Source organism: Phyllostomus hastatus, unplaced genomic scaffold (genome assembly GCF_019186645.2).
Source record: "Phyllostomus hastatus isolate PE091 unplaced genomic scaffold, TTU_PhHast_1.1 phas_contig_17, whole genome shotgun sequence".
NCBI lineage: Eukaryota > Metazoa > Chordata > Mammalia > Chiroptera > Phyllostomidae > Phyllostomus > Phyllostomus hastatus.
The window spans coordinates 33824059-33850096 of NW_025333664.1; the positions used below are offsets into that span (position 1 = coordinate 33824059).

The window sequence follows — 26038 nt, forward strand, 5'->3', positions numbered from 1 at the left end:
ATTCTGGTCAGTTTTTTAATTTAATATGTATAGAAAGCTTCATAAAACTGATTTTATTTTTTACATTTAAATGTGTGATTTGTTGTGTGTAATTATACAATTTGATGTTTTTGTTGAGATTTTAACAGATCTTATTTCACTATGATAAAACAAGAAAATTAAAATAGTAAATATGTTGTAATATTGATACACATATTAATTTCCTACTAAGTAACAAATTTATCTCAATTATTGGAAATTTAAGTGTTTTATCTGTTTTATGTGGGAAACTTCTTATGGATTTGGCTTGTGTGTGTTTTTTAAATTTAAATACTATTTGTTTAAAATTCTTTTTAAATTATGTAATCATATTCTAGTCAGCTTTGCTTTGAAAGACAAGAGGACTTTTTTTTGAGCCTATAATTGGTTGTTTTAGTTCTCCAGGGTAATAATATGAACTTTGAGCTGTGTTCCTAATTCTTCAGTCTTTCCTTATTTTAAGGACTTTTAGAAAGGCAGTGATCCATTTTGAACATACTATCTCAATTGTCAAGAATGTGTTTTCCTGAGTTTCTCCAAAGAGGATTTCTTGACTGAAAGTCCTTCTCATACACTGGGTTCTTTTAGTGCCCCCTTGTTATTCAGTGATTATACATATATATGTAAGGGTGTGACTTTGTTTTAACATGACATAGTCAACTGTACAAACATGTTTATCTCTGCATTGCCAGCAGTGACAAAAAGCTAGAAACACCTTTAATGTACATCAAGAGGGAGAATGGTTGCAATGCAGGAATGTTGTGGAGCTCTTAAAAAATGGGTTCTGTGTATTCATTTTTTTAAGGAATGTCTGTGATGTTTTAATAAGTGAGGAAAGCTAGTTATAACTCATAGAGTATCCTATTTTAAAAAAGTTGTTTTTATAAAGTATATATATTTGAAATAAAGGTATAATTATTGCTATATGGGATGGAGGATAAAGAAGGAATAGAGATGACCTATATTCCCTTTTCATAATTTTGTAGTATCACATTGGTTTCAGTGGAAGTATTTTTATAATTTTTGAGGAAGAGTTTAAGAATTGTGGAAAAGGTACTTAAATGCTATCTTATTGCATCTTATAACTTTATAGAATAACTTAATAGTTAGAAGTAAAAATACTGTGGTCAGGGATGTACATGATTTACCATTACTATGAAATAAATTAAGGTGCTGAAGCATCATTTATGATTCATACGAACACTAAGACAGAATCCATTTTTACCTGTAGGAGATAATGAGTCAAGGCTGGTATGCACATTTGAAATGTGGTCAAAATTCTTATTATAGGGACTAGTTTCAGTTTAATTTGCTTCCTTTCCTTAGCCTCAATGCTTTTGCATTTGAGACACTAAATTGCTCAACAAAATTTAATTGAGATTTCTTGTATCTCTTCTCTCTTACCCCTTCTTTGAAAGGAGTAGGCAGAAGGGGAACATTCAGCAGTATAAAGAGGAAAACGATGAATGGTATTTGAATACTGTGCTGGAGAACACACTGACTAGTACTCTAGGCATTGTGGACCTGTTCTGATAAAAAATTTTCCAGACCTGTGTTTACTCAGTTGTAAGAGAAGGAATTTGGACTTATAAATACAAAGGGCTGTCCTGGAAATGGTATTACATAAATAAAAAATCCTTGTATTATAGAGATTTGAATAGATTTACCTTTGAGGGGATGAAGTATAAATACTGTCCAACCTTGGTTCTTGAATATCACCCATCTTAACAGTTAGGTTCTTGAGTAAATTGTTCATGGAAAAATATGTCTCAGTTGTCAAACAAAACTTCAGTTCTCGACCTGACAGCCCTTTCATGCCTGTATGATCAGTAAGGTGTCTCTGAGGTGAAAAACTAAGGAGAGAATGCGCGAATGTGTGTCAGTTTACTGCTAAACCTCCTGTTGTTAACATGTCAGGAAATTGTGCTGATTATTTTCCTGTTTCTTTTTTTGTTTTTGTTGTTGCTTATTATTATTAAATACATACAGTAAGTCACCATGGGTCCTAAGAAGGTTAGAGATAGCAGTGAAGTGAAAAGGAAACGCGTGAAAACAACAACAGAGTTTTAAAAAGAAGTAATTGCCGAGTATAATAGAGGTGTTCACGTGTCTAGTCTGGCTACCTACTCTGGCATGGTGAATTGACAGCACAATTTTAAAACATAAAGCGCCTATCAAGATTGCTGATATTGCTAAAGGTTATGAAAGTGTCCACAAAACAATGATCACAGGCAATTGAAGAGGTACAAAAATTGTTGATTTGGATAAACGAAAAGCAGTTTGCCAGTGATAGCATTTTGGAGGCAGTCATATGTGAAAAAGCGAGATGCTGCATGCTGCCCTCCTGAAAGATAGCCCTGGAATGGCTGCTGAAAGTGATTCATTTAAGGCCAGTAGGGGTGGTTCGATAAATTTAAGAAAATAAGTGACATTCATAGTGTAATTGGGCATGGGGAGGCTGCCACTTTTAACACAATACCAGCTGATAATTTTGTGACAGAATTTCAAGAATACATAGAGGCTGAGGGATCTTTCCCCTACAAGCGTTCAGTTGTGATGAGACAGACCTCTTCTGGAAGAAAATGCCAAAGAGGACCTGCATTACACATGAGGAGAAATCAAGCCAGTGATTTTTTCTGCTTGTTTCCAGGATACAAGCCAGTGAAGGTCAGGCTGATGTTATTGGTGTGGGAATGCAAGTGGGGACTTTAAATCAAAACCTTTACTGCTCTACCATTTTGAAAATCTGAGTTTTGAAGAAAAATAATATCATGAAAAACAAGTTGAATATGATGTGGAGGGCTAATAGTAAAGTTTGGGTGACCACACAATTTTTTATTGAGTGGATTCATAAAGTGTTTGCCCCAAGTGTGAAGAAAAACCTCTGGAAAAACAGTTGTTCAGGGCACTTGTAATGCACAGTGCTTCTGCCTACCCTCCAGGCTTGGTGGCTGAGTTGGTGGAACTTGATCACTATTTGGTTCTTGCCACCTACCAACTCCTATTTGGTTCTTGCCACCTACCAACTCCTCTCATCCAGCCTATGGTGATGCAGATACTGGCCCTCAGTATCTGTGCCATTATGGATGAAATGAAACATCTCACACGAACTACCGAGTCTAGTGAAGGAAAAGGGACGGCATGGCTTTCTCTCAAGGGGAGCAAAAGCCACAGCCTCCGCCATGACAGGCCTTTATTTCTCCCCTCTGTGCCTTACATGATGGTTCTCATTTGCTATGCACAGGTTCGCTTTAGGTGCTTACCTTTTACAGAAAACAGAGGAGCCAATGCTGCTAATCACATCACAGAAGAGGGATACTTGCAAATGAAAAGGTGAAAGTGGTTGAACCAGTTACATTCATCCTTGGAAGGTTTAGCATGGATTTTAGGAAGTTATTTTGCAGTAAATGTCCTCAATTCAGGATGAGAGAGTTTTTTTTTAGCAAGAACAAGACTCAAAGTGGCCTAGGCACATTGCAGGCCTGATTCCCCACAGGAGAACCTATCTGTAGTCGTGGGTCCTGTGCATCTCTGAGTGAGAGCTGGGCCCACGCCACGCAGAAAGATCTCCTACATCTCCCCCTTTGTTTTTCATTAGGACCTCTATAGATCCCACAAAGCTTGCTACTTGCTGGTTTCTCACAGGACCCTGGGAAAATAATTTGCAAATGTGTTAAAGTACACAGAACACTATTACAATCAGTAAGCAACCGGCGGTTCCATAGACCCACATTCTCAGATTAAGTCCATCAATCATTGTCAGGCAGTAATGATCAAATAGATAACATTCAAAGAACTCTGAGGGCCTATTTTGAGTCAGGGTCAGATAGCTAAAGGGCCATGAAACTTTGGGGAAACAAACTCCTTTCAGGCTTGGACTCTTTTTTAAATTGAGGGTATTAGCAAAGCAGGTTTCATAGATTTTATGCTTTTTTTTTTTTAGGCCTGATTGCCCTGGGAAATCCACCCTTTCCAGCACAGGGCCTCACCCACCTCCAGCATTGTTTCAGGCTTAGGTTGAGCAGGGAAAGTAAGGCAGCCAAGAAATTAGAAGACTTCTTGCAGACAGAATGAGGACTCGGGCTATGTCAAAGCCGGGGGACGAGGGTCCATCACCCTCTTTTTCTGTATCCCCCAGGTCCTTCCCTGAGGGCCTCCACATGATCGTGTCTGTCTTAGGTCGATCCTCCCTTGAAGAATCTTACCCGTCATTGGCTAACCGACCAAGCATTGGAGGCCAGGCAGGGTAAAGTAAAATGGGCAGGGCAGAGGCAGTGCTCCTGCCAGAGAGAAGCTTTGTCTCCTCAGTGGCTTATGGTCCCAAGGTCTCTCACTCAGCCTTAGCATGGGGGGGAGGGGTGGTTACAGCTCTGAAACCAGGCAGGGCAGTTCCCAACATCTCCCCACTTTTTAGTTTGTGAATGCTATTGTAGCTGTTAAGCCTGTGAAACCTACTATTTGCTGTTTCTGAATGTAGTCTTCAGGAAACAACCTCTCTATATATCATAAAGCACAAATAAGAATTAAGACAACGGGGCATCCATGGAATGCTAGGACCCAAACTTGTAAATTCAGTCCATTGAACCAGTTTTTAGGGTTCAACCATTGAACATTATGGGGCACCAAGGGGTTGTTGCCCTCTGCAGGAGGTGCTTGAGCCTCGGCCTCTGTCATTGGGGCAGGCCCCATCCTCCTCTTTTGGCAGACCCAGGCCTGTGAGTGATGGTGTGAGTGTCCATTTTCCTTCTGGTTGTTCAGGGTCAGCTGGGCCATCTGGTCTGTCAGTCGATTGGCTCTTGGCTTCAGGTAGCAGAGCTTGGTGTCTGTCCCACTCATGATAAGGCTTTACTCTTTTGGCTGGTAGCCAGGCAGGACCTGTAGGGATGGAAACACAAGGATACCCTCTTCCCCAAATTAAGAGGTCTACAGGGCATTGACAAGAGCCATCTCCCAGAGGATCTCTATATAAAACCTGAGAATAAGATGACTTTGGCTCTTTCTTATGAAAAATGTTTCTCAATTGGAGTACAGAGTGATTCATCACAATTTAGAAAATTATAGGTAAACATGGCTAACAATCAAAATTTGGGGAGATGGACTCGTGGCTCCCCCCTTTTCTGTTTTTTTTTTTTTTATAAGAAGATTTTTAAAAATATGATGAGCTCGTTCTACAATTGCCTGACTGGTTAGATTGTAAGGTATTCCTGTTTTATGTTGGATATTCTAATGCTGAAGAGAAACCTGAGTAGAATGGGCAAGGTATATAGGACCATTATCAGTTTTAATTTGCTGAGGCCGTCCTAAATGATTAAAGGCCTCAAGCCAATGGGCTTGTATATTTTTAGCAGATTCTCCTGTTAAAGCAGATGCATGTAAAACACCAGAATAAGTATCAATAAGTAGTGAGTTTTCCAAAGGGAGGTAATGAGTGGCATCTGTTTGTCAAATTATTTGAGAACCTAGTCCTCGAGGATAAACTCCTGTAAATGGGGGTGCCTTGCTAAGGGCTTGCCAATCAGGACATTCTTTAATAATTTGCTTAGCTTGGAAAGACAGGCCCCCTGCTGTTTTTGCAAGCTGCAATGTGTCTAAGCAAGTTAATTGCCCTGTTGTTCTCAGGAACTGGTAGCTCTTAGGTTCACAGTTTTCAAGGAAAGTGGCACAGATGAGGGGAAAGTGCTCTGAAAAAATATGTTTTAGACAAAAATGGTTACGCGCCAAGGGCCTTTTGTGACTTGATTGACTAACCATTTCCTCTGGGAGAATAGCCAATTCTTCCCCAGGGAAACGATCAGTGTTTACAGGTACTGAGTTAAAAAGTGGTACTTAATTTTCCATGGAGAAGGGCTAATTCTCCCCGGGAGACAGTATACCTACATTTCAGTTTTACAATAAAGGTCATGGCTCTGGCATAAACAAGGAGGATTCTTAATATTTTTTAACACATCACACCCCTCATCCTACTTATAGCATGCTTTAGATTGACAAACTTATGAACACATTCACAACTTTCAGAAACAGTTTATTTTCTACTGGCAAATACGTTAGCTTTTTCTAAAAAAAATTGGAGTTTTGACCTGCTCTGTTTCCGACCTGGGCCAGTTCACCCCTCCTTAGGCAACCTCGTGACCACCTGGCTCCTGGGAAGTCACTATTGATGCTGAACTTTGTGCGGACACCCGATCAGCATAGCCCATTGTAGCCCAGAACTCCTGGGCTCAAGCAATCCTCCTGCCTCAGCCTCCCAAGTAGCTGGGACTACAGGTGCATGCCACCATGCCTGGCTGGTCGAAAGTGCGCCAGTGTGTCCGGGACTGCACCCGGTGCCGGGTGTGGGGAAGGTCTCCCCCAGCTCGCAGTGGGGAGAAAGGGAGGCGAAGGAAACCAATCTCCCCTCTGCGCTACTGCCCATCCCCGTCAGAGAGACCCTGCCCCCACCCAACTTGCCAAGAGTGTGCACACACTGGCAGCTGCAGCTGTGCTGTGAGCGCACATGCACACCCATGCCACTGCTGAGCTCACCAGGCAGGCCATGAGACTGGCAGCAGCTGGCGTGAACTGCGAGAAGGGCCTAGCTAGTGCGCATCAGTCCCTTGTCTTCCATACTTCCAAATGTGAAGATCCCTTATCTGGGAGACATTCAACAGCCCCATAACTGCTGAAGTAGCTTAAAACATTGCTCTTGTTCCTTAGAGAGCCTGTTCCCCATGGTTGAGGATTTACAGCAAAGTGGTTGCAAGAGAGGGTGACCTAGGAAGAAAACCCCTTTCCTCTGAAATCCAACACACCCTTACAGCATTCCTGAAAAGCACTCAGGGTCGTTGGTCCTTACCTGGGCTACTGCACATGGACGAGTACTCCAACCAAGTTGGTGTGTTGTCCATGATGATGATGGCTTTTAGCCCTGGGTCCCTGTTCATGAGCTCCAGCTGACGCAGACACCGGCTCGCAGCTGGTGTTTCATGTTAGGAAAGTGTTAAAATGCAGGCAAAACCAAACATCATTGGATAGGTTTTTAGTGAGAGATAAGCCCAGTGATCCTGAAGCAAGTGCTAGTGGAGCAAAGGGACACAGGAGAGCAACAACCTCAGAAGAATAACTACCTGACATTTTTATGGAAGGAGACTCCCAAGTAGTATCTCTCCATCTTTTTATCCCCCTACTCCATATTCAGTCAATAGTGTTCAACATTAAAGGTAAGTTTTAGTGTGTAGGTAAATTTTCATTTTTTACTGTGTATTTCATTTGCTTTTTGTTGAATTTCCAATTACATTTTATGTCCTTTTCTTACAATGTTATAGATTAAATAGTACACTGGCATGTACTATATATAATAAGAAAGACTAAAATGGGGAATCCAGAATGGATTAATGCAATTTACATTATTTCTAATGGGAATAAATTACTCAGTTTTTGAACAGATTGATTCTTGAACAGCCTTCCAGAACAAATGAGTTTGAGAACTGAGGTATCACAGTATAGTGATGCATGTGGATGTGAAGTTGGGCCTTACTTTGGACTAGTAGAATATTAGAATAGTTTTCTTTAAGACCTGGTAACTGCTGCATAAGGAAAATTATTATAGTAGCAAATATCTGTGGTTGTCTTAGGCTTGTACAGTTAACATGTTGAGTTCATAGGATGTCAGTTTTAAAATATAGCAGTATAAAATATAGCAAAGTAACAGGTAATAAATATACAAGTGTCAGGAAAGAGCTATTGTAATATTGAAGGAAACAGAAGCCTTATATTTGTTTTGTATTGTACTTATGGAATTGTGTACTTAACTTAAAAAAATTAACACAGTTTACTTGAGGAAGAAACATGTCTGTGGGATAGAGATGAATTTTTACTATTAAACTTTTCGTGGCAAGTCATTGAACTTGGTATTCACAGGTAGAGACTTGCTTTTCAATTTTGTCTTTACTGACTCTTTTCCTCAGCTTGAATAATTATAAATTCCTCTGGTTTTCTTATTGGTTATAAACTTAAATAAATTGTATTACCATCTTTTTCTCCTTTCAACTAGATTATCAAAGGATTGTGAAACCCCATATTTTCTAAATTTCAAAGTTTCATATAGTATTATAATCAAGTTTATAGTATATATTTGTGTACAGCATAAACTGTAGACTGATCTATGAGTTGTGGTTTTGTATTTGGCATCTATATATTTCAAAAGACTTGTCTGTTATTTGGCTTTTATTATAATTTATAGAATTATTATAGGGATTGAAAGAGACTACATATGGAAACACTTTGAAAATGAGCAAGATTATACAAACAAATTGCTGTTTTATTCAGTGGTTAAAAAAGATTAGAGGGCATATTAGTATGTTCCTAAGGGCTGAAAATACTTTGCAAGTCATTTACTCATGCTGGGTGCAGTGTATGGTGCAGTTTTATGAATAGCACTATTTCTCTTTTACTGAGAGAGAAAATGAGATGATTTTACTAGCTGATTAATTGGCTCTATCAGTATTATACAGTGAGATAGGGAAATATGTAAGGTAAAATAATTAAGAAACAATATGAAAAATTTCTAATTCAATCAATAGATTTTCACAAATAGTTAAAATGTTTTATCTAAAATGGCTCTGAAAATATCTATCATTATTTTAAAGTTGAGACCTCAGTATATGACCATAAGGTATTAAAACTTATTACACTTTTGTGTCTAACTCAAGTTGGCCAGAACTAAACTCATTATCTTTGTTTCAAGCCTATTTATCTTTACCCATATTTTGGAATTGTCTCAATTTATCATTTACTATCCAGGAACACCTACTTCTAGCAAGTCCTAAATTACTAAATTTTTAAATGCCTTTTTTTTTTGATACCTCTAATTCTGTCACTCCTGCCACTTACCTAAGATCAGGGTCTAAACATTTTTTATTTGGATTATAATGGCCCCCTCATAACTCATCTACCTGTCTTTAAAGTCTTGCTACAGCTCATCCATACCTTCTCAAAGCATACTTTCTAAAGGGAAATCTGATCAAATTACTTTTGGCATCCTACTCTAAAAATCCTTTGACAAAGGTCTAAATTCATACAAAGGGCTGCTTTAGGAACCTTTGCAAGTTCTTTGGAAGCACATAACTGCAGTCCAAATCTCTGCTCTACCCTTATCATTGTGTGACCTCTATTAAGTTTACACTTCTTAGGTTTCTCAATTTATAAAAGGAAGTTGATCGCAATCACCTCCCTTAAAGGATTATTGTGGGGATTTTACATATGTGAAAGTGCTTAGTATTTGGTTGGCACATAGTGTTACCTTCTGTTGTAATTCTCCAGCCTTATTGTTCTTCACTGTCCTTCCTGTGTATTATCCAAAGTGCTTTTTTTTAAAGTAGTCAATTAATTAATCTTTAAAAATTTTTTTAGAGGTCTGATTTTCTTTTTCAGGTGATGCTGGTTAAAATGATACAGGCTTTCGGTGAACAATTCTATATCATCTTTACATTGTATTGTGTGTTCACCACCCAAAGTCAGGTCTCTATCCATCACCATTTACCCCCTCATCCCCCCATCCCCTCTTCCACCTCCCTCCCACATCCCCCCACAATCACCACCCTATTGTCAGTGTCCATGAGTTTTCTCTTTTTCTTTGCTCAATCTCTCCAGCCACTCAACCCAGCCCTGACTCCCCACAACTGTCTGCCTGTTCTCTATCTATGATTCTGTCTCTGTTTTTCTTTGTTCATTAAATTCCACACGTGAGTGAAATCATATGGCATTTGTCTTTCTCTGACTGGCTTATTTCACCCTAAGTTCTTCTTTTACTTTTTTGTAATTGGTTGTTTACTTTTCTGTCTCTATCACTACATTCAAAGCTTATCTAGGGTAGATGAGCTGCCTCATTTTTCTTTATAGTCCTTGTGCTTTGTATTACACTTGGTATTTTACATGTCCTCATCAATACTGGCAGAAGGAAAGAATCCTGGTAAGTCCTGAGAGACTGAAGAAATTTAATATATATAATGAAAAATTCTTCACCTTGGGTTCCCAAAGAACTTTTGTAAGCAATGCTTTTTATTGGCTGTTGTGTCTATTTCACCTGGCGTGGTGATTACCAGTTAGTAAAGTGCTCAATAATATTGAATTAATCGATAAAATTGAAATCAAAATTGGAACCTCAATATGGATGACACAATGGATATGGGCCATTATTTTGGTAGAGATGCCATCAGTTTTCATAATCCACTTCTGTAGTTGAAAAGAAGGAAGTTCTGTAATGTACATCTCCTGAGCATGGCAGTTTCTTTTCTCAGCACTTATGTGAGGGTTTTTTTGTTTTGTTTTTTGGTTCTTTTCTGTGTGTCTTACCTCACTAAACTTTCATTTTGGTTCTTTTAGCCAATGCAAAGGTGGCTTGTGATGGTTCCTATTGGTGAAATGATTTGAGCCATTGATCAGCTGAGGTGATCTGAAAAAGAAAAAGCAAATCACTGAAAAGTAAAAAGAAATTCCTTTTCTATATGTGAAAGACATAACATTATTTTTCAATAGCCAGATAAAATTGGAATTACTATATTTTGCTGTGCATAATGCACACTGTTTTGCCCAAATTTTTGAGGGAAAAATAAAGATGTGCATTATACCTTGGTATAATGCTTACTTATCATGGGTATAATAATCCCATGTATAATTCTTACAAAAACATGGGTGTGTATTATGCATGGCAAAATATGGTAGCTGATTTGCCAAATTGTCAATTATATGTCACACATAACTGTGGGTCTTCTTGTTTAGTTTGGGTACTAGATATACATTTTAGATTAAATTTGTCTCAGGGATTTGATTATTGAAAAACTTGAAAAGTTATTTGTTAACAACTGGTTGTAGATGTTTTAGATGGTTTTCCTGTTACAATTGGTACTAATTTTTAGTAATGTAAATCAAAGATTCACTTTGTTCCTCATTTAATAAATAAAATAAGCAAGTTAATTAATATGTAAATTATGTCAAAATAGCTGTTAAAAATAAGGAGAAGCTATTTCATAAACCTTAAGGTAAAATCTTTCTTCAATTCAGGCCCAGTTTGTCTTGAAATAAAGATAAAGGATTTAGTGAAACTGTATTATCTACAGATTGTTTTTTTAAGATCTGTCAATTGACTCCTTAAAGGCTGTTCCTCCTTTTCATCATTTTGCAAGTAGAGAATTCATGCCTGACTTTTTTTATCTGGAAGAATTAAATAATCTTTCAGTAGTAGTACTACTACTTTCTCACTTGTAGAGATAACTTTGGTTTCTAACTTACTACTTGGTCATTGTGCAGATCCTACTTTGTGAAAGTTAACTGCTTACAGTGGCAAAGATTTTAACCACTTACTCCTACTCCCACCCCCATAATCACATACATAATCAGGCACTCAAAAGCATTATCCAAGGTAGTAATTTCCTCCCACCATGAAACTTGTATAAACTTATCTGGCCTAATGATTCCTTTTTATGATGAATTATCATTTTTCCAGAAATAGCTCAAGGTGACTCTTCCACTTGGTAGTGTTTTTTAGTTGAATTAATAGTCTTTCTTCAAATAAAATTGCCAGAGTTACCACCAGATTATTTCTTGAAATAGGATTTCTTAAATTTAGCTTTTATGTGTTTACTTCTGTTTATTTTTATTATTACAGTAAAGACAAAGGTGTGTTTATTGTCTGTATGCAGAAACTGACCTGTGCTGAATAGAAAACACTATCACAGGGATGTCCAACTCATGGTCCATGGGCTGCATGCGACCTGGGATGCCTATGAATGCAGCCCAACACAAAATTGTAATTTACTTAAAACATTATGAGATTTTTTTAAAGATTTTATTTATTTTTTAGAGAGGGAAGTGAGGGGGAGAGAGAGAGAGAAACATCAATGTGCGGTTGCTGGGGGCCGTGGCCTGCAGTCCAGGCATGTGGCCTGACTGGGAATCGAACCTGCGACACTTTGGTTTGCAGCCCACACTCAATCCACTGAGCTACACCAGCCAGGGCTCATTATGAGATTTTTTTGTGATTATATGTTGCAGTGTCACGTAAAATAAATGTAATTATGCTTTCACTGTTTGTACACCTGTGTGGCAGCAGTTTTACTGCCATGTGCAGATTCCAGTGTGTGATCTTTCAAGCGCAGACAGTAGAATTGACACCGTCAGCTGTTACATGTGCTTGTGATGACTTAGTGAGGCAGCAATTATCAATAATATTTCAACCTACTATTGCAATGTTAGGCATTTAATGTTATTTAGAAGTCAGGTAAGCATTCTTACTTGATTATTAAAAGTACTTCCATACCTCGGCAGTGCCTCACATGTCACCCACCACACTTCACAATCACACCTCTGCCTTGGCCTATATCAGTAGCCAAGAGGTCTGTGGAAGGCCCCAAACCTTGCTTTCTATTCTCCTGCCAATTAATTTTCATAATAAAAGTAAGTAAAGTCCCTTATCTATTATTATTTTTTAAATCTCAGCATGGCTTCTACAATGTCTCAAAAGAAAAAAGAATCCCCAGAAAGAAAAATTACAGATGAAGGAAGATCATTCAATGAAAAGTGGATAGATGACTACTTTTTTGTTGAGGAAAATAGTAAGGCACTCTGTTTAATTTGTAAGGAGTTTGTGCAAGATTTCAAAGACTAGAATTTGAAAAGGCCTTATATGCAAAAACCTGCTGCCAAATGCAATGTGAATGAAGGATTGTGTGGTAAGGACAAAATAGCGGACTGAAAGAAAGACTGTCTTAATAAAATTTTTTCAGAAAGTTACAACTCTGGTTGATTCCATTGTAAAAGCTAGTTATGTGGTAGCATATTTAATAGCAAAAAATAAAAACCCTTTACTGATGGTGAGTTTACTAAGCACTGTATAGAAAGTGGCAGATATAATTTGCCCTGAAAAAAGAGGGGTATTTCTAAAATCAGTTTGTCTCACCAGACTACAGCCAGGAGAACTGACGAAATTGGAAAACTTTTTGAAAGAAGTTTGGAGAGTAGAGCTAAATAAAAATTTTATGCTTTGACTGATTGTACAGATATAACTCAACTTTCCATTTTTGTTAGAGGTGTTGATGATGAATATAGTGTCCATAGTGTCCCTGAAGAAATGGCTTCTTTGGTGCTATTAAAAGATAAACTTAAGAGATTTATATGAAGCAGTAAAAAATATGTTACAGTGTTTTTATTTGTCTATTGTCAATATATCTGGTATAGTTAATGATGGTGGCTTGGCAATGGTAGGCAAAAGAGAGGGACTTGTAAAATTAATAGAAGATGATGCAATTGCTGTTTCAGACTCGTGTTTGATGAAATATCATTGCATAGTACATCAAGAAAATTTATGCACAAAAGCTTTAAAAATAGATAATGACATGCAAATCATCATCAGACTGAATTTTATGAGACAAGTGATTAAATCATCACCAGTTCCAGGAATCCCTTAAAAGTATTTAAGCTGACCATGGTGACATTTTACTTTTCAGAAGTAAGATGACTAAGTCGAGGTCAAATGTTGAAATTTTATGATTTGCAACATGTTATCAAGTTGTTGATGGCATCAAAAAACAAATTTGGCTGGAGCTTGATGAAAACTGGCTTACTGATTTAGCATTTTTAATGGATTTAACTGCTCATTTAAATAAGTTAAACATGCATCTTTAAGGTGAAAACCAACTTATCAAAACCATGTTTCATATCACAACAGCATTCCAAATGAAACAAATTATGGCAAGCTCAAATTAAGGCAGTCAATTTTATGCATTTCAACATGTTGGTTACACAGTCCTGTGAACAGTGAAAAATACGCTTTTCAGTTTGATACACGAATTTGAAAACAGATTTTAACATTTTTGGGAAAATAATATTTACTATATTTGAGATACCATTTTCGGTCACCATAAATGTTACCTGCCAATTTTCAAATGGAATGCATAGAGCTGAAATCTGACATTCAACTAGAAGAAAAAATTGATTGTCCCTCTTTACTGGACATTCATAGGTCCTATCTTCCCACAGACAAATATTCCTTGTTTCACAATCATGCCTTATTCATGTCATTGCTGCTTGTTAACATCTACATTCACGAGTGACTATTTTTGAGAATAAAACACATAAAGAGAAAAATCAGAACCCAAATATCTGATGAGCACCTTGAGAACTCCCTGAGAATTGCAACTACTTCTATCAAATCAGATATTAATACACTAATTTCTTAAATGCAATGTCAGATATCCCACTAGTTTTATGTTGCTCCTTTTAAAATAAAAAAATTTAAAATGACATTTTACTACTTAGATATGCACATTTTCCATATTAGTGATCACAAACGTGGGACTTGCTTGATGATTTTAAAAGATTATGAGAAGGGCCGCTACATAATTGGGGTTGTTGTGTGAGGACTTTTTTGCTTATCTGTGGTGGTGAATATTACAAAAATTATGCAGGGCCTTGTTTTTTTTTTTTGTTTGTTTGTTTTTTGCTCATCAGTTTTTGTTAGTGTTTGTGTATTTAATATGTGGCCCAAGACAACTCTTCCAGTGTGGCCCAGAGATGCCAAAAGGTTGGACACCCCTGCTTTATCTGTACTATTGGCCTTCATTTATAGTTTAACTCAATTAACATTTTTCAAGCACTCCTAGCTTTCTTCAGGTACTTGGAATACAAAGTTGAATGAGATAAAAATTCTGATGTCTTAAGGCTCTTTACACTATAAAATGAAATGTAGTCTTTTATGTGACTAAGACAAAGGAGGAGGAGATATGGTTGGGAAGACCTTAAAGAAAAGATAACAAAGCTAAGACCAAAAGAAGAGAATCAATGTAAGAGTAGGTGAAGGAGTAACAGAAGTAGGAAAAAAGATTCAAGACTGCAAGAGGGAGTCAGGGACCACTTGAAAGTACTCATTGACCAATGCCATTATATGATGTAAAACTAATACTCATGAATTCCCTGTTAAAATACAGATTCTGATTCAGTAAGTCAGAGGTAGGCACTTATGCTCAGTAGGTGAGGTGATGCTCCTAAGTGATGCTTGATCCTGCTGGTCTCTTAGCCATGCTTTGAAGAGTTCTAACTTTACTCTTTGGGGCTTGAATGAGTGATATGACCAAACTTGAATTTTAAGAAAATTTTTCTTACATAGAGGTAGAAGGCACAGTGATCATTAAGTTTGGTGAGGAAAAAGAATTGTGTGATACTGGAGAGGAGGAGGAAGAGATGGAGGCAAGAGATATGCAGAAAGTAGAATAAAAAGCTGGTGGTTATTTGGCTGTGAAGGAAATTTGTTGAGGGGAAGATAATTTGATGTGTTCCTAGGTTTGGAAATTGGCTAGCTGGCAGATGATGTTTACTGAGTTAGGGAGTAGAAGCTGGTCAGTCTTGTGCCTGGGGTGGAGGAGAGGGCAATAAGAACATAGATGGCTGCTGGGAAGTTCCAAATGACTAAATCATTATGTCTGGAAAGTATGTATGGACTCTGGGGACTCATTCGATTATTTCACTTCAGCATTTATTGAGAGTATGCTGTTTGCCAAGGCGATGACAATTCAGCAAGATGTAAACGATTGAAGTGGAATTCCACAAGCAGGTGTGCAGGAGAGTTGCAAAGTGAGATGGACATACCATATACTCAGAATGGAAAGTTACTTTTTGAGTGCAGTCTTAGATCATTTGCTGTAGCAGCTCAAAGTAGAAAGCAGGAAGAGGGGGCTGTAGAGAAAAGCAGGGGTCTACTCATAAGTCTTGACCATGATAGTCCCTTCAGCTGTAGATAATGAGGGAGGGGCACTTGAAGAGGTTAATTTTGTACTTTGCATTTTAGAGGGAATAGTTTAGTATCATTGTGACAGATGAATTGGAGAGAGGTAAAATGTGGGGCTTGAATCCCAGGTACATAAGTCTGAGGTAGTGATTTAAATCCACAAAACTAAGCCCCAAACTCAAATTCTTTATTGGGTCAGGCAGGTAAAATGAATGGGGAGTAGCAGTAGTAGAAGACTTAGACAGGGGCAGTCTCTGTGGTGAAAGTCAGTCAGCATGTATTCCCTTTTCCCCACCAAGTAATCCATGTTCAAAATTTAAATACTGAATAAAACACCCTTAAAATTGTAATTTCTGATTACAGTGCTGACTGAGAGGAGGTTGCAGTGCTGACCGAAATAAAATGATTTGGGAAGTAGAATTTCTGTCTTGAGAGACTGGATGGTGGTATTACCCACTTAGGCAAGGAGATGTAGGAAGAATCACTTTTGGTGAAAAGTGAGGAGTCAGGCTTGGACATGGTGGATTTGAGATGCTTATGTAACATTCAAGTAGAGACAGATAGTGTACAGTTGTCAGAGCTAGACCAGAGAATGAAATTTGGAAAGCCCCCTATATAATAGAGGGAAGATTCTCTAAGGAAAAAGTCATGGGAATAGAAGAGGGTTGTGGATGGAAACCCAAGTTCTAAAGTTTAACCATGGCCAGTGAGAGGACTGAGTGCTGTTCATGGTAAAAGTAAGTTTTGTGATTTGACTATGTTAGAGACAGGAATCAGTGTTTCCAGAAACAAGTTTGTTTAGTTTTGCCGCAGAGAGGTGCAGAAACAAAGATTTCAAAGACTCATTCTGGTTTGTCACAGAGCAGCCACTGGCAAATTTGTCTAGAATAATGTCACTGGGGCCAGAACCTAGAAAATTGAATTTTGGAGTTACTGGGAGGTGAGAAAGTCAAAAGAACCAAATGAAAGTTTAATCATTATTATCATTCATTTAATTAGTAGATGAAAGTTTACTACTAATAATATTTACTGAATGATCTAATTATAGGCTACCTATGTGAATATGGAATAAATTAATTTTAATATAAATAAGCTGACAAAAGTTCTAAGAATATAAAGGTAGGTGTGATTACTTTTAAACTGAAAAGTTCTTGTAACAAAGTTACTTTATAAAATAAGTCTTTGTATTTATAGGTTTATTTATCTGTCCTCATTAATATTATATTAATCTTTGTGAAACTCCAATGAAATTTTTTCTACACATTTTATGGTAAAAAAGAAACCTTTGTGCATTTCTCTAAAATGTTTTAAACATTCTAAAAATTAAACTGACCACCAAAAAACATTTCCTTTTAGTAGTTAAAAATGGGCTTAAACATTGAATTACCTTTTAGTTTTACCCTAGGCCTTTTTTCCCCCTATTGATTTGTTACTTAAAGTCTTTGCAATGCCGCCCTCTAGTGATAGCTTCCCCAAATGCATTTATTAACCTGAAAGTGTCCGGTCTCTCTTTTGACTCCATGGGTCCTTTGCCACAGCACGCATTGTTTGGTGTCCTCTTTTATTGCATCTCAATTGAGGGTGTGTGTGTGTGTGTGTGTGTGTGTGTGTGTTTTGTAGCCAGACTTCTTATTCTCCTTCAATGGTATTAAGGAAAGATCAGGAACTTTGGGGCCAAAATTTTGCATGTGAATTCTTATACTTCGATTTATCAGACTGTGTATGCATCGGGTAAGTTATATGTCCAGAGTTGTCCTGAGGAGTGAATGAGAACTTTCTTTAAGGCACCTGGCACAGAAAACAGAATTTTACATGTTCCAGCTCACTCTTCCAAACCTCTTCTCCCCTTCCTCGTTGACTAAGCTAGGGTTCAGTTCTCTTTTTTTCCCCTCCTCTAAGTTCTCTTGTTATGAAGCATCTCTCTATATTGTAGTTATCTATTTACATATCCATATTATATAACTTAGAGAAGCCAGGAATCATGTTTGGCTCATGCAAATTTGTACTTAGTGTTAAGCATATACTCCAGTATATACATAATCCTTATTAGATATTTGTTAAATGACTAAATGAATTAATAACTGAAAGATGGATACCACTTCTATATAGGAATTCTGGAGCATGTTACAGAAGTTTTTCTGGTATTATGTAGATTGCAAATGGATACTACATGATATAATTAGATTTTGACCCTGCCTTTCATAGAGGTATTTATTTGATAATTTTTTAACTCCTTCTGTAGTTTTTGTCTTTTTACATTTTTGATAATATGATAATTTGTTTTTCTTAAAAGGTGTTGATTTCATGTAGTTAAAAAATTTATTAGTAAACAGTTGTACATAGTGTTTTCTTATAATATTTGATTTTCCTTATTTGATTAAACTTCTTTTAGTATTACCAATTTTTCATCATTAAAATATTTAGTTGGCTTGGAAGTGTGTGCATTTTGTTGGTATTTTTGAAGGATGGGGATTATTTTGAATTCTGTTTTTCTACTCAAAAATACATAATTTTATTGTAGTTTTAATTTGCATCTCTGATGGCTATCTTTTCGTATGTCTCTGGGCCTTCTGTATGCCCTCTTTGGAGAAATGTTCATTCAGGTCTTTTGCCCATTTTTTAATTGGGTTGTTTGTCTTCCTGCAGTGGAGTAGTGTGAGTTCTTTATTTATTTTGGAGATCAAACCCTTGTCCAAGGTATCATTAGCAAATATGTTTTTCCATACACTTGGTTTTCTTTTTATTTTACTGCGATTTTCTTTAGCCATGCAGAAGCTTTTTATTTTGATGAGATTTCATATGTTTATGTTTTCCCTTATGTCCCTTGCTCTCAGAGACATATCGGTGAAAATATTGCTGTGTGGAATATCTGAGATTTTCTTGCCTATGTTTTCCTCTAGGACTTTTATGGTGTCACAACTTCTATTTACGTCTTTTATTCACCTTGAATTTATTTTTGTGTATGGTGTAAGTTGGTGATGGAGTTTCAATTTTTTTTGTATGTAGCTGTCCAGATCTCCCAGCACCATTTGTTGAAGAGGCTGTTTTACTCCATTTTATGTTTCTTCCCCTTTGTCAAATATTTAATTGACTGTAGGGACTTGAGTTTACTTCTGGCCTCTCTATTCTGTTCTGTTGGTCTATGTGTCTGTTCTTATGCCAGTACCATGCTGCTTGGATTGCAGTGGCCTTGTAATACCGTTTGAGATCAGGTATTATGATCCCTCCTACTTTGTTCTTTCTCAGAATTGCTACAGCTATTTTGGATTGTTTATAGTTCCACATAAATTTTAAAATGTTTGTTCTATGTCTGTGTAATATGCCATTGGTACTTTAATAGGGATTGCATTGAATCTGTAAATTGCTTTGGGTAGTATGGACATTCTGATGATGGTAATTCTTCCAGTCAATGAGAAATTAAGGAAGACACAAATAAGTGGCACATGCTTCCATTTATTTGTGTCTTCCTTAATTTCTTTCTTCAGTGTTATGTAATTTTCTGAGTACAGGTTATTTGCCTCCTTGGTTAGCTTTATTCCTAGGTACTTTAGATGCAAATTAAAACCACAATGAGATAACAATTTTCACTGGTAGGAATGGCTATCATAAACAAATAAACAAACAACAAGTGTTGGAGAGGATGTGGAGGAAAGTGAACCCTAGTGCACTGTTGGTAATGCAGACTGTTGCAGCCACTGTGGAAAACAGTATGGAATTTCCTCAGGAAACTAAAAATGCAGCTGCCTTTTGACTCAGCAATTCCATTGCTGAGATTATATTCTAAGAACCCTGAAACACCAATCCAAAGGAACCTATGCACCCCAGTGTTCATAGCTGCACAATTTATAATAGCCAAGTGCTGGAAGCTGCCTAGGTGCCCATCAGTAAATGAGTGGATCAAAAAACTATGGTACATTTACACGGTGGAATACTACGCAGCAGAAAGAAAGAAGGAGCTCCTACCCTTTGTGACAGCATGGATGGAACTGGAGACCATTATGCTAAGTGAAATAAGCCAGGTGGTTAGGGACAAATACTATATGATCTTGCCTTTAAGTGGAACATAATCAACAAAACAAGCCAAAGATGTTGAAATGAACAAACTGACAGTAACCAGAGGGGAGGTGGGAAAGGATAATAGGGGAGAAGTGGGGAGGGTTTTCAGGAACAACTACAAAGGACATATGGACAAAACCAAGGGGAGGGTGGGATCAGGGGAGGGAGGTGGGGATGGCTGGGGTTGGGGTGGAGGGATGGGAAAATATAGATAACTGTACTTGAATAATAATAAAATAAAAAAGCCCCAAAATACATAATTTTATCTATATTTCTGTTTTAAGTTTTTGTAATTATTTAATGCTCCCATTTATTTCTTTGTGAAAGCTTTTATTACTCTAAATTTTCTTTTAGTTAAATGTTTAACCAAGTTCCCTATGGTTTGATATATGTATGAGGTCTGTTCACAAGGTATCCAGCCATGTAATATGAAAAATGGAGACATTTATTGAAGAAGATACAAGATACAAGAAACATTGTTCATATGACAGTGACACCTCAGTCCCCTTCAAAGCAGGAACCTGTGGACCTTACACAGTTCTCCCAATCTCCATCAGCTGCCTGGTTGTATTTTCCTGAATCTCATCGACAGTTTGAAATCTTAGTTTGAGGAAAAGAGAGAAGCCTCAGAGTCCTAGATTTGGGCTGTAGAAGGTCTGAGTCACCTGGGTGAGTTCATGTTTCACCACAAACTCTGCACAAGATGCGATGCATGAGCAGGCACGTTGTTGTGATGAAGCTGCCAATCACCAGTTGCCCATATCCGAATAGTTTCTGCATAGGGATGTTCAAGCTTAATGCATAATTTGATGCAATTTCGTTGCTGTACTCAGTCATTTTGAATGCAACAGCCACACAGTATGCATGCACACTCAACAGTGTCTATCACCCCCACTAACTAGTAAGGTGAAGTTGTCATTGTTCATGCATGTGCATTCCAGTCCACATTCCTTGGCTGCCAGTTTCATCAATATATGCAAACTCTTCTCATTCTATTAACAATGGCTGGATGTTTCTGGACAGACCTCATATACTAGCTTTGTTGTTTTCTAAGTATTCAATAAATGCAACTGTGATTTCCTTGTTGACCTGAGTTATTTAAGTAGATATTTTTAAATTATGAAATGCATGTGTGTGTTTAAACTATTAATTTCTAGTTTTATTATAATGTGATCAGAGAATAGACACTTATAATGTCTATTTTTTTTAGATTTTGTTCTTATGATACACATGAGATTAGTATTTAAAATGTTCCCTAGGATATGGACAATGGTGTGAGGATTGCCTGAAGGAGGGAGTGCTGCGTGGAGGGGGTAGAGGGGGAGAAATTGGGATGACTGTAATAGTGTAATAAAACTATTTTTAAAAAGGTAAAAAAAAATGTTCCCTAGGCATTGAGAAAGAAGTTGAGCTCTCCATAGGATTTACAGTTCTGTATATTTATTTATTGGCTTGATTACATATATTCAAATACCTTTTATAATTTGATTCACTTGTCATATACTTAGGAAAATTATATTAAATTTTTGAATTGTTGGGTGTTTGTAATTTTTCTCATTGTTTCCAATATGTTTCATTGCTGTTATTTGATGCTTAAATGTTTATAATTGATATCTTTGTAGTGCATTGTTTTACTTTTCATCACTTAAATGTATTCTTTTAAATAAAATGTTGCTAGTCATTTGGATATCCATATAGGGGAAAAAAAATGAAACTTGATCTCTGCTTCCCTCCTTGCACATTTGATCGAAGATCTAAGTGTAAAGGAAAATAATGAAGCCTCTAGAGGACAATATAAGACAATATGTTTATTATCTTATGGTAGGAAAATATTTTAAACAGGAAACAAAACTTAATAACATAAAGGAAAGGATTGATAAACTAGACCAAGTTAAGATAAGCTGACAAGTTAAGTTGGACAACGTAAGAACTTTTGTCAAAAGATACCAATAAAGTTAAAAAGTAAAGCAAAGGACAATAGAAGATATTTTACTTGCCATACCTATATATGCAAAGGGCTTATATCCGTATTGGGTAAAGAAGTCCTGTAAGTCAATGTGAAAAAGACAGACAACCCAGTGGAAAAATGGGGAAGAGACTTGAATAGGCATTTCACAAAAGGGGATACTTAGGTGGCTAATAAATATGTGAAAAACTGCTCAACTTATCATTTGCCAGGGAAATACTAACTAAAACCATAAGGAGATACTATTGCAACATTCACTGGAATGGCTACAACAAAAAGATTGATAATAACCAAGTGTCAGAATGTGGATAGAAGTGAAACACTGCTGCTGTAAATTGGGAAAATCACTTGAAAATTCTGGCAGCATCTACTACTAAAGCTGTATTTGCACAGATATACAGGGTGTGGCAAAAGTAGGTTTACAGTTCATATAGAAAATAATACAATAATAAGTAATACAAGAATAAACATGTTTCATGTACTCAACAACTGTAAACCTACTTTTGCCATACCCTGTATATAGGTACTAGATAGCTCAGCAATTTCAATAGGAATTTAGGCAGATGTTTACTAAAAGACAAGTACAGTCATATTCAAAGGAGCATTATTTGTGTTAGCTAAAACCTGGAGACAATGTTCATCAGCAGTAAAGTGGCATAATCAATATTATACAGTAATGAGTAGAACAATGAAAATGCACAAATTATACCTTTATGTAACAACAAAGAATTTACATGAATCATAATGTTCATAGAAAGAAACCAGGCATAAAAGAATACATATTATCTGTGGTTCCATATATATATAAGATTTAAAAGCGGCCAAGACTAACCTAGGAATTTGACCTCAGGATAGTGGTTACTTTTGTGAAGGAGGAAGGGATAATAATTTGGAAGTGGTATTAAGGTGACTTCTCTGTGTTAGTAATGTTGTATTTCTTGATGTATGTGGTGGTTACATGGGTATAACTGACTTTTGAAATAATTCAATGAGTTGTATAATTTATGATGATTTCTATGCTTTTTTGCATGCATGTTATACTTCAATAAGAACATTTAAATTATAGGAAATAAAATGTTGCTTTAGGACAAAGATACTATTAATATCTAAATAATAATAGAAATTCAATATAAGTTAGCCACAATTTGATCACCTATTGAAAATTTCAATAAATAGCATTCTCTTCCAGTCATTTGCTTTTGTGTTCTTAAATTCAATCCCAACTCTTTCACAGTCCTGCTCTATATTGCTGGGTACATTCAAAACAAAGCAAAGCATTTTTTTATGAATTCTATTCTGAATTTGTTTTTATTTTCATTTGCCAGTTACATATTTTTTCTTTTATTTGCCTTTTATGGAATTTTCACCAATTTCAAGAGTCTTTGTGTTGTACAAGTGAATTTTTATTTGTTGCATTCATAATCATAAATGTTTTTAATTTTTTATGGTTTATTGCTATTATTATACAGACTGTTTTCTTTGTGTGTGTAGATTAAACTTAATTTTTAATTCATCTGAAAATTATTTTTAAATTTCCTGAATATTTGAATCTATATTTTTCTAGTTATCAGTATCAAACATAAATGAAACAATTTCACTTCCCTTCACTTCACTTCCCAAATTCACTTTCATTCTTTCTCTCTTGCTTGTCTTTTATGATGTAGTTTATGGCTCAGATTACATTTTGTTTAATTATTTTTTTGCATTTTGTTTAATCTTGAGTTAATAATTGAGACTTATCTTCTGTTTTGTAACCATTTTTGCAATCATTAATTTATGTACTCAAAAATTTATTGAACACATCTACTAAACATGAGTAAATAAGAATATAAATGAAAAAGTTAGATGGGGGCGCCTGATCTCAGGAGACTTTACATTCTTTGCCTCAGATGGTCAATAAATAAGTAAGATAATTTTATATTTTGGAGAATAGTGTGAAGGGAATAAATAGGGTGAAGTGATAGAGAATGACTGGCTGCTGTTGGGATTGATACCATGTTAGAGAGATTGGTCAGAGAATGCCTTTGGGAAACAATGACATTAAGCTGAGATTTGAAGACAAGAAAGGACATAGTCCTGGGTTAAGAGCAGCCCAGGCGAGGGTAGCCAGTGCCCTCATGAAATAAAAAGTTTTATCTTTTGAAAAACTTTTATTCAGCATTACTTTTTACCTTCTGTCAGACATTGTAGTAAGTATTTATGTTACAGTCATAAACAAATAAAGTTTCTGCTTTCAAAGCACTTTCATTTTACCTGGAACAAATAGATCAATAAACAATTTCAAATTGATAAGTGCTATGAAGAAGATAAAATGGGTAAGATGCTGAATGAGGAGAGGGGACCATTTTAAGATAGCGAGGGAAGTTTTCTAAGGAGGTGATGTTTGAGTGAATGAGTAATAAAAAGTTACATTCATATGAAAATCTAGGGGAAGAGCACATAAGGCAGGGTTTCAGTTGAGTTGGAGCAAAGTTACTGGGCGGAAGAAGATGACTGAGGTCAAATTGTATAGGACCTTATGTGCTATGGTAAGGAGCTTACACTTTATCTCAAGTACAGTAAGAAAGTATATATTCAATTGTTGTAACAAAAGATCCGATTTACAGGGCCTCAAGCAAAAGAAAATTTTCTCTCTGATGTAGCAACTTAGTCCAGAGGCAATAGCTGCCTCTTAGTCCAGAGGCAGTAGTTCCACAGTGTTGTCTAAGAACCCTTGTTCTTTGTGTTTTGGTCTTTATCCATCTGATAAAGTGTTACTCTTGTCTGTGAGGTCCAAGCCACATTACCATCTGTATGTCCATGTCTCTGACTTTCAAAAGAGGGACTAAAGAGCTGGAAATTTCTTTTTAAAGTGTAGCTTCTATTTTTATTTCATTAGTCATTACTTAATCATGTAGTCAACACTGGTAACCTGGATGCTTGAAAGTACAGTCCCTACCTGTTTGGCCTCGTATCCCGTTAAAACTTGTGTATATGTGTGGGTTATTACTAAACAGAAGAAATGGATAACAGATATTCAGGAGTGATTAGTAATTTCTGTCATGAAGCCATTGAAGTGTTTTCAAAGGTGGAGTAAACATTCATTTTTAAAAAGATTACTTTCATTTTCCTAAGAGAATATTGTGGGAGATGGAGATGATAACAAATGAAAATGGGACTAATTAGTTCATGTGAGTGGTTTATAATGACCTAAACCAGGTGGAAACAAGGAAAATGGAGAGAAGTAGATAGATATGAGATATATTTTAGAAGGACAAGGATTTGCTGCTGAAGTCTAGATCTTGGGACATATGGGCTGTAGATAATCAGTTTGGGAGCCATTAATCCAAATGGGGTAACTAATACAGAAGTTAGGAGGAAAAATGTGGTTAGAGTTCAAACAAACAAACAAACAAACAAACAGCCTTCATTTGAAATAAATTGCTATTTTTAGGGGACAGCTAAGTTTCAGTGATGTCCAGGAAGTCAAGGAAACGTTCAATGACTAGGCTAAGGATGTAGTTGAGATTTCCAATCTCTGAGGAGTTGTTCCAGAGGACATGCATGATGGTAATACTTGAGACCTGGATGGAGGATGGAGGGAAGTGTAATCATCATGTACTAGAAGGAGAATCTGCATATTTTTCTTTGAGTGGTTTCAGTGCCTACTACCAGTTCACTTATACCATGGTGTTATTCCTCTTAGATATTGTGACATATTTATATCCAGGCTTTTTTTTTTTTTAGTAGTGATTTAGGATGTGTATGGGGGGGGTGTACTGTTGAGCTTTTGTATATCTTGGCCAGCTAATGAATTCCTTGCATACAGTCTTTGTTCTTGAAAATTTAATAACCCATATCTCACTGATTCTAATATTTGCATTAGTTGACAGAGTTTTTTGTTTTTGTTTTTTTTTAAAGATTTTATTTATTTAATTTTTTAGAGAGGGAAGGGAGGGAGAGAGAGAGAGAGAGAGAGAGAGAGAGAGAAACATCAATGTGCGGTTGCTGGGGGTTATGGCCTGCAACCCAGGAATGTACCCTGGCTGGGAATCGAACCTGGGACACTTTGGTTCCCAGCCCATGCTCAATCCACTGAGCTACGCCAGCCAGGGCTAGCTGACAGAGTTTTAACTATTCAAGATTTATATTTGTATTTAGGTGCCTGGTATCTTAATAATATAGCTATGAGAATATTATTGTCATTTGGCAATTCTTATAAATAAATAAAATATGATTAAAAAGAAAGACAGGAAATTGTATAT

The 26038-nt window shown here is 36.4% G+C and overlaps 1 protein-coding gene across 1 annotated transcript in view; it reads left to right on the forward strand.

Annotated features, from left to right (window-relative positions):
• Positions 1 to 26038, forward strand: part of MACROD2 (mono-ADP ribosylhydrolase 2) — a 2133612-nt gene that overhangs the window by 34836 nt on the left and 2072738 nt on the right. The window lies entirely within an intron of this gene.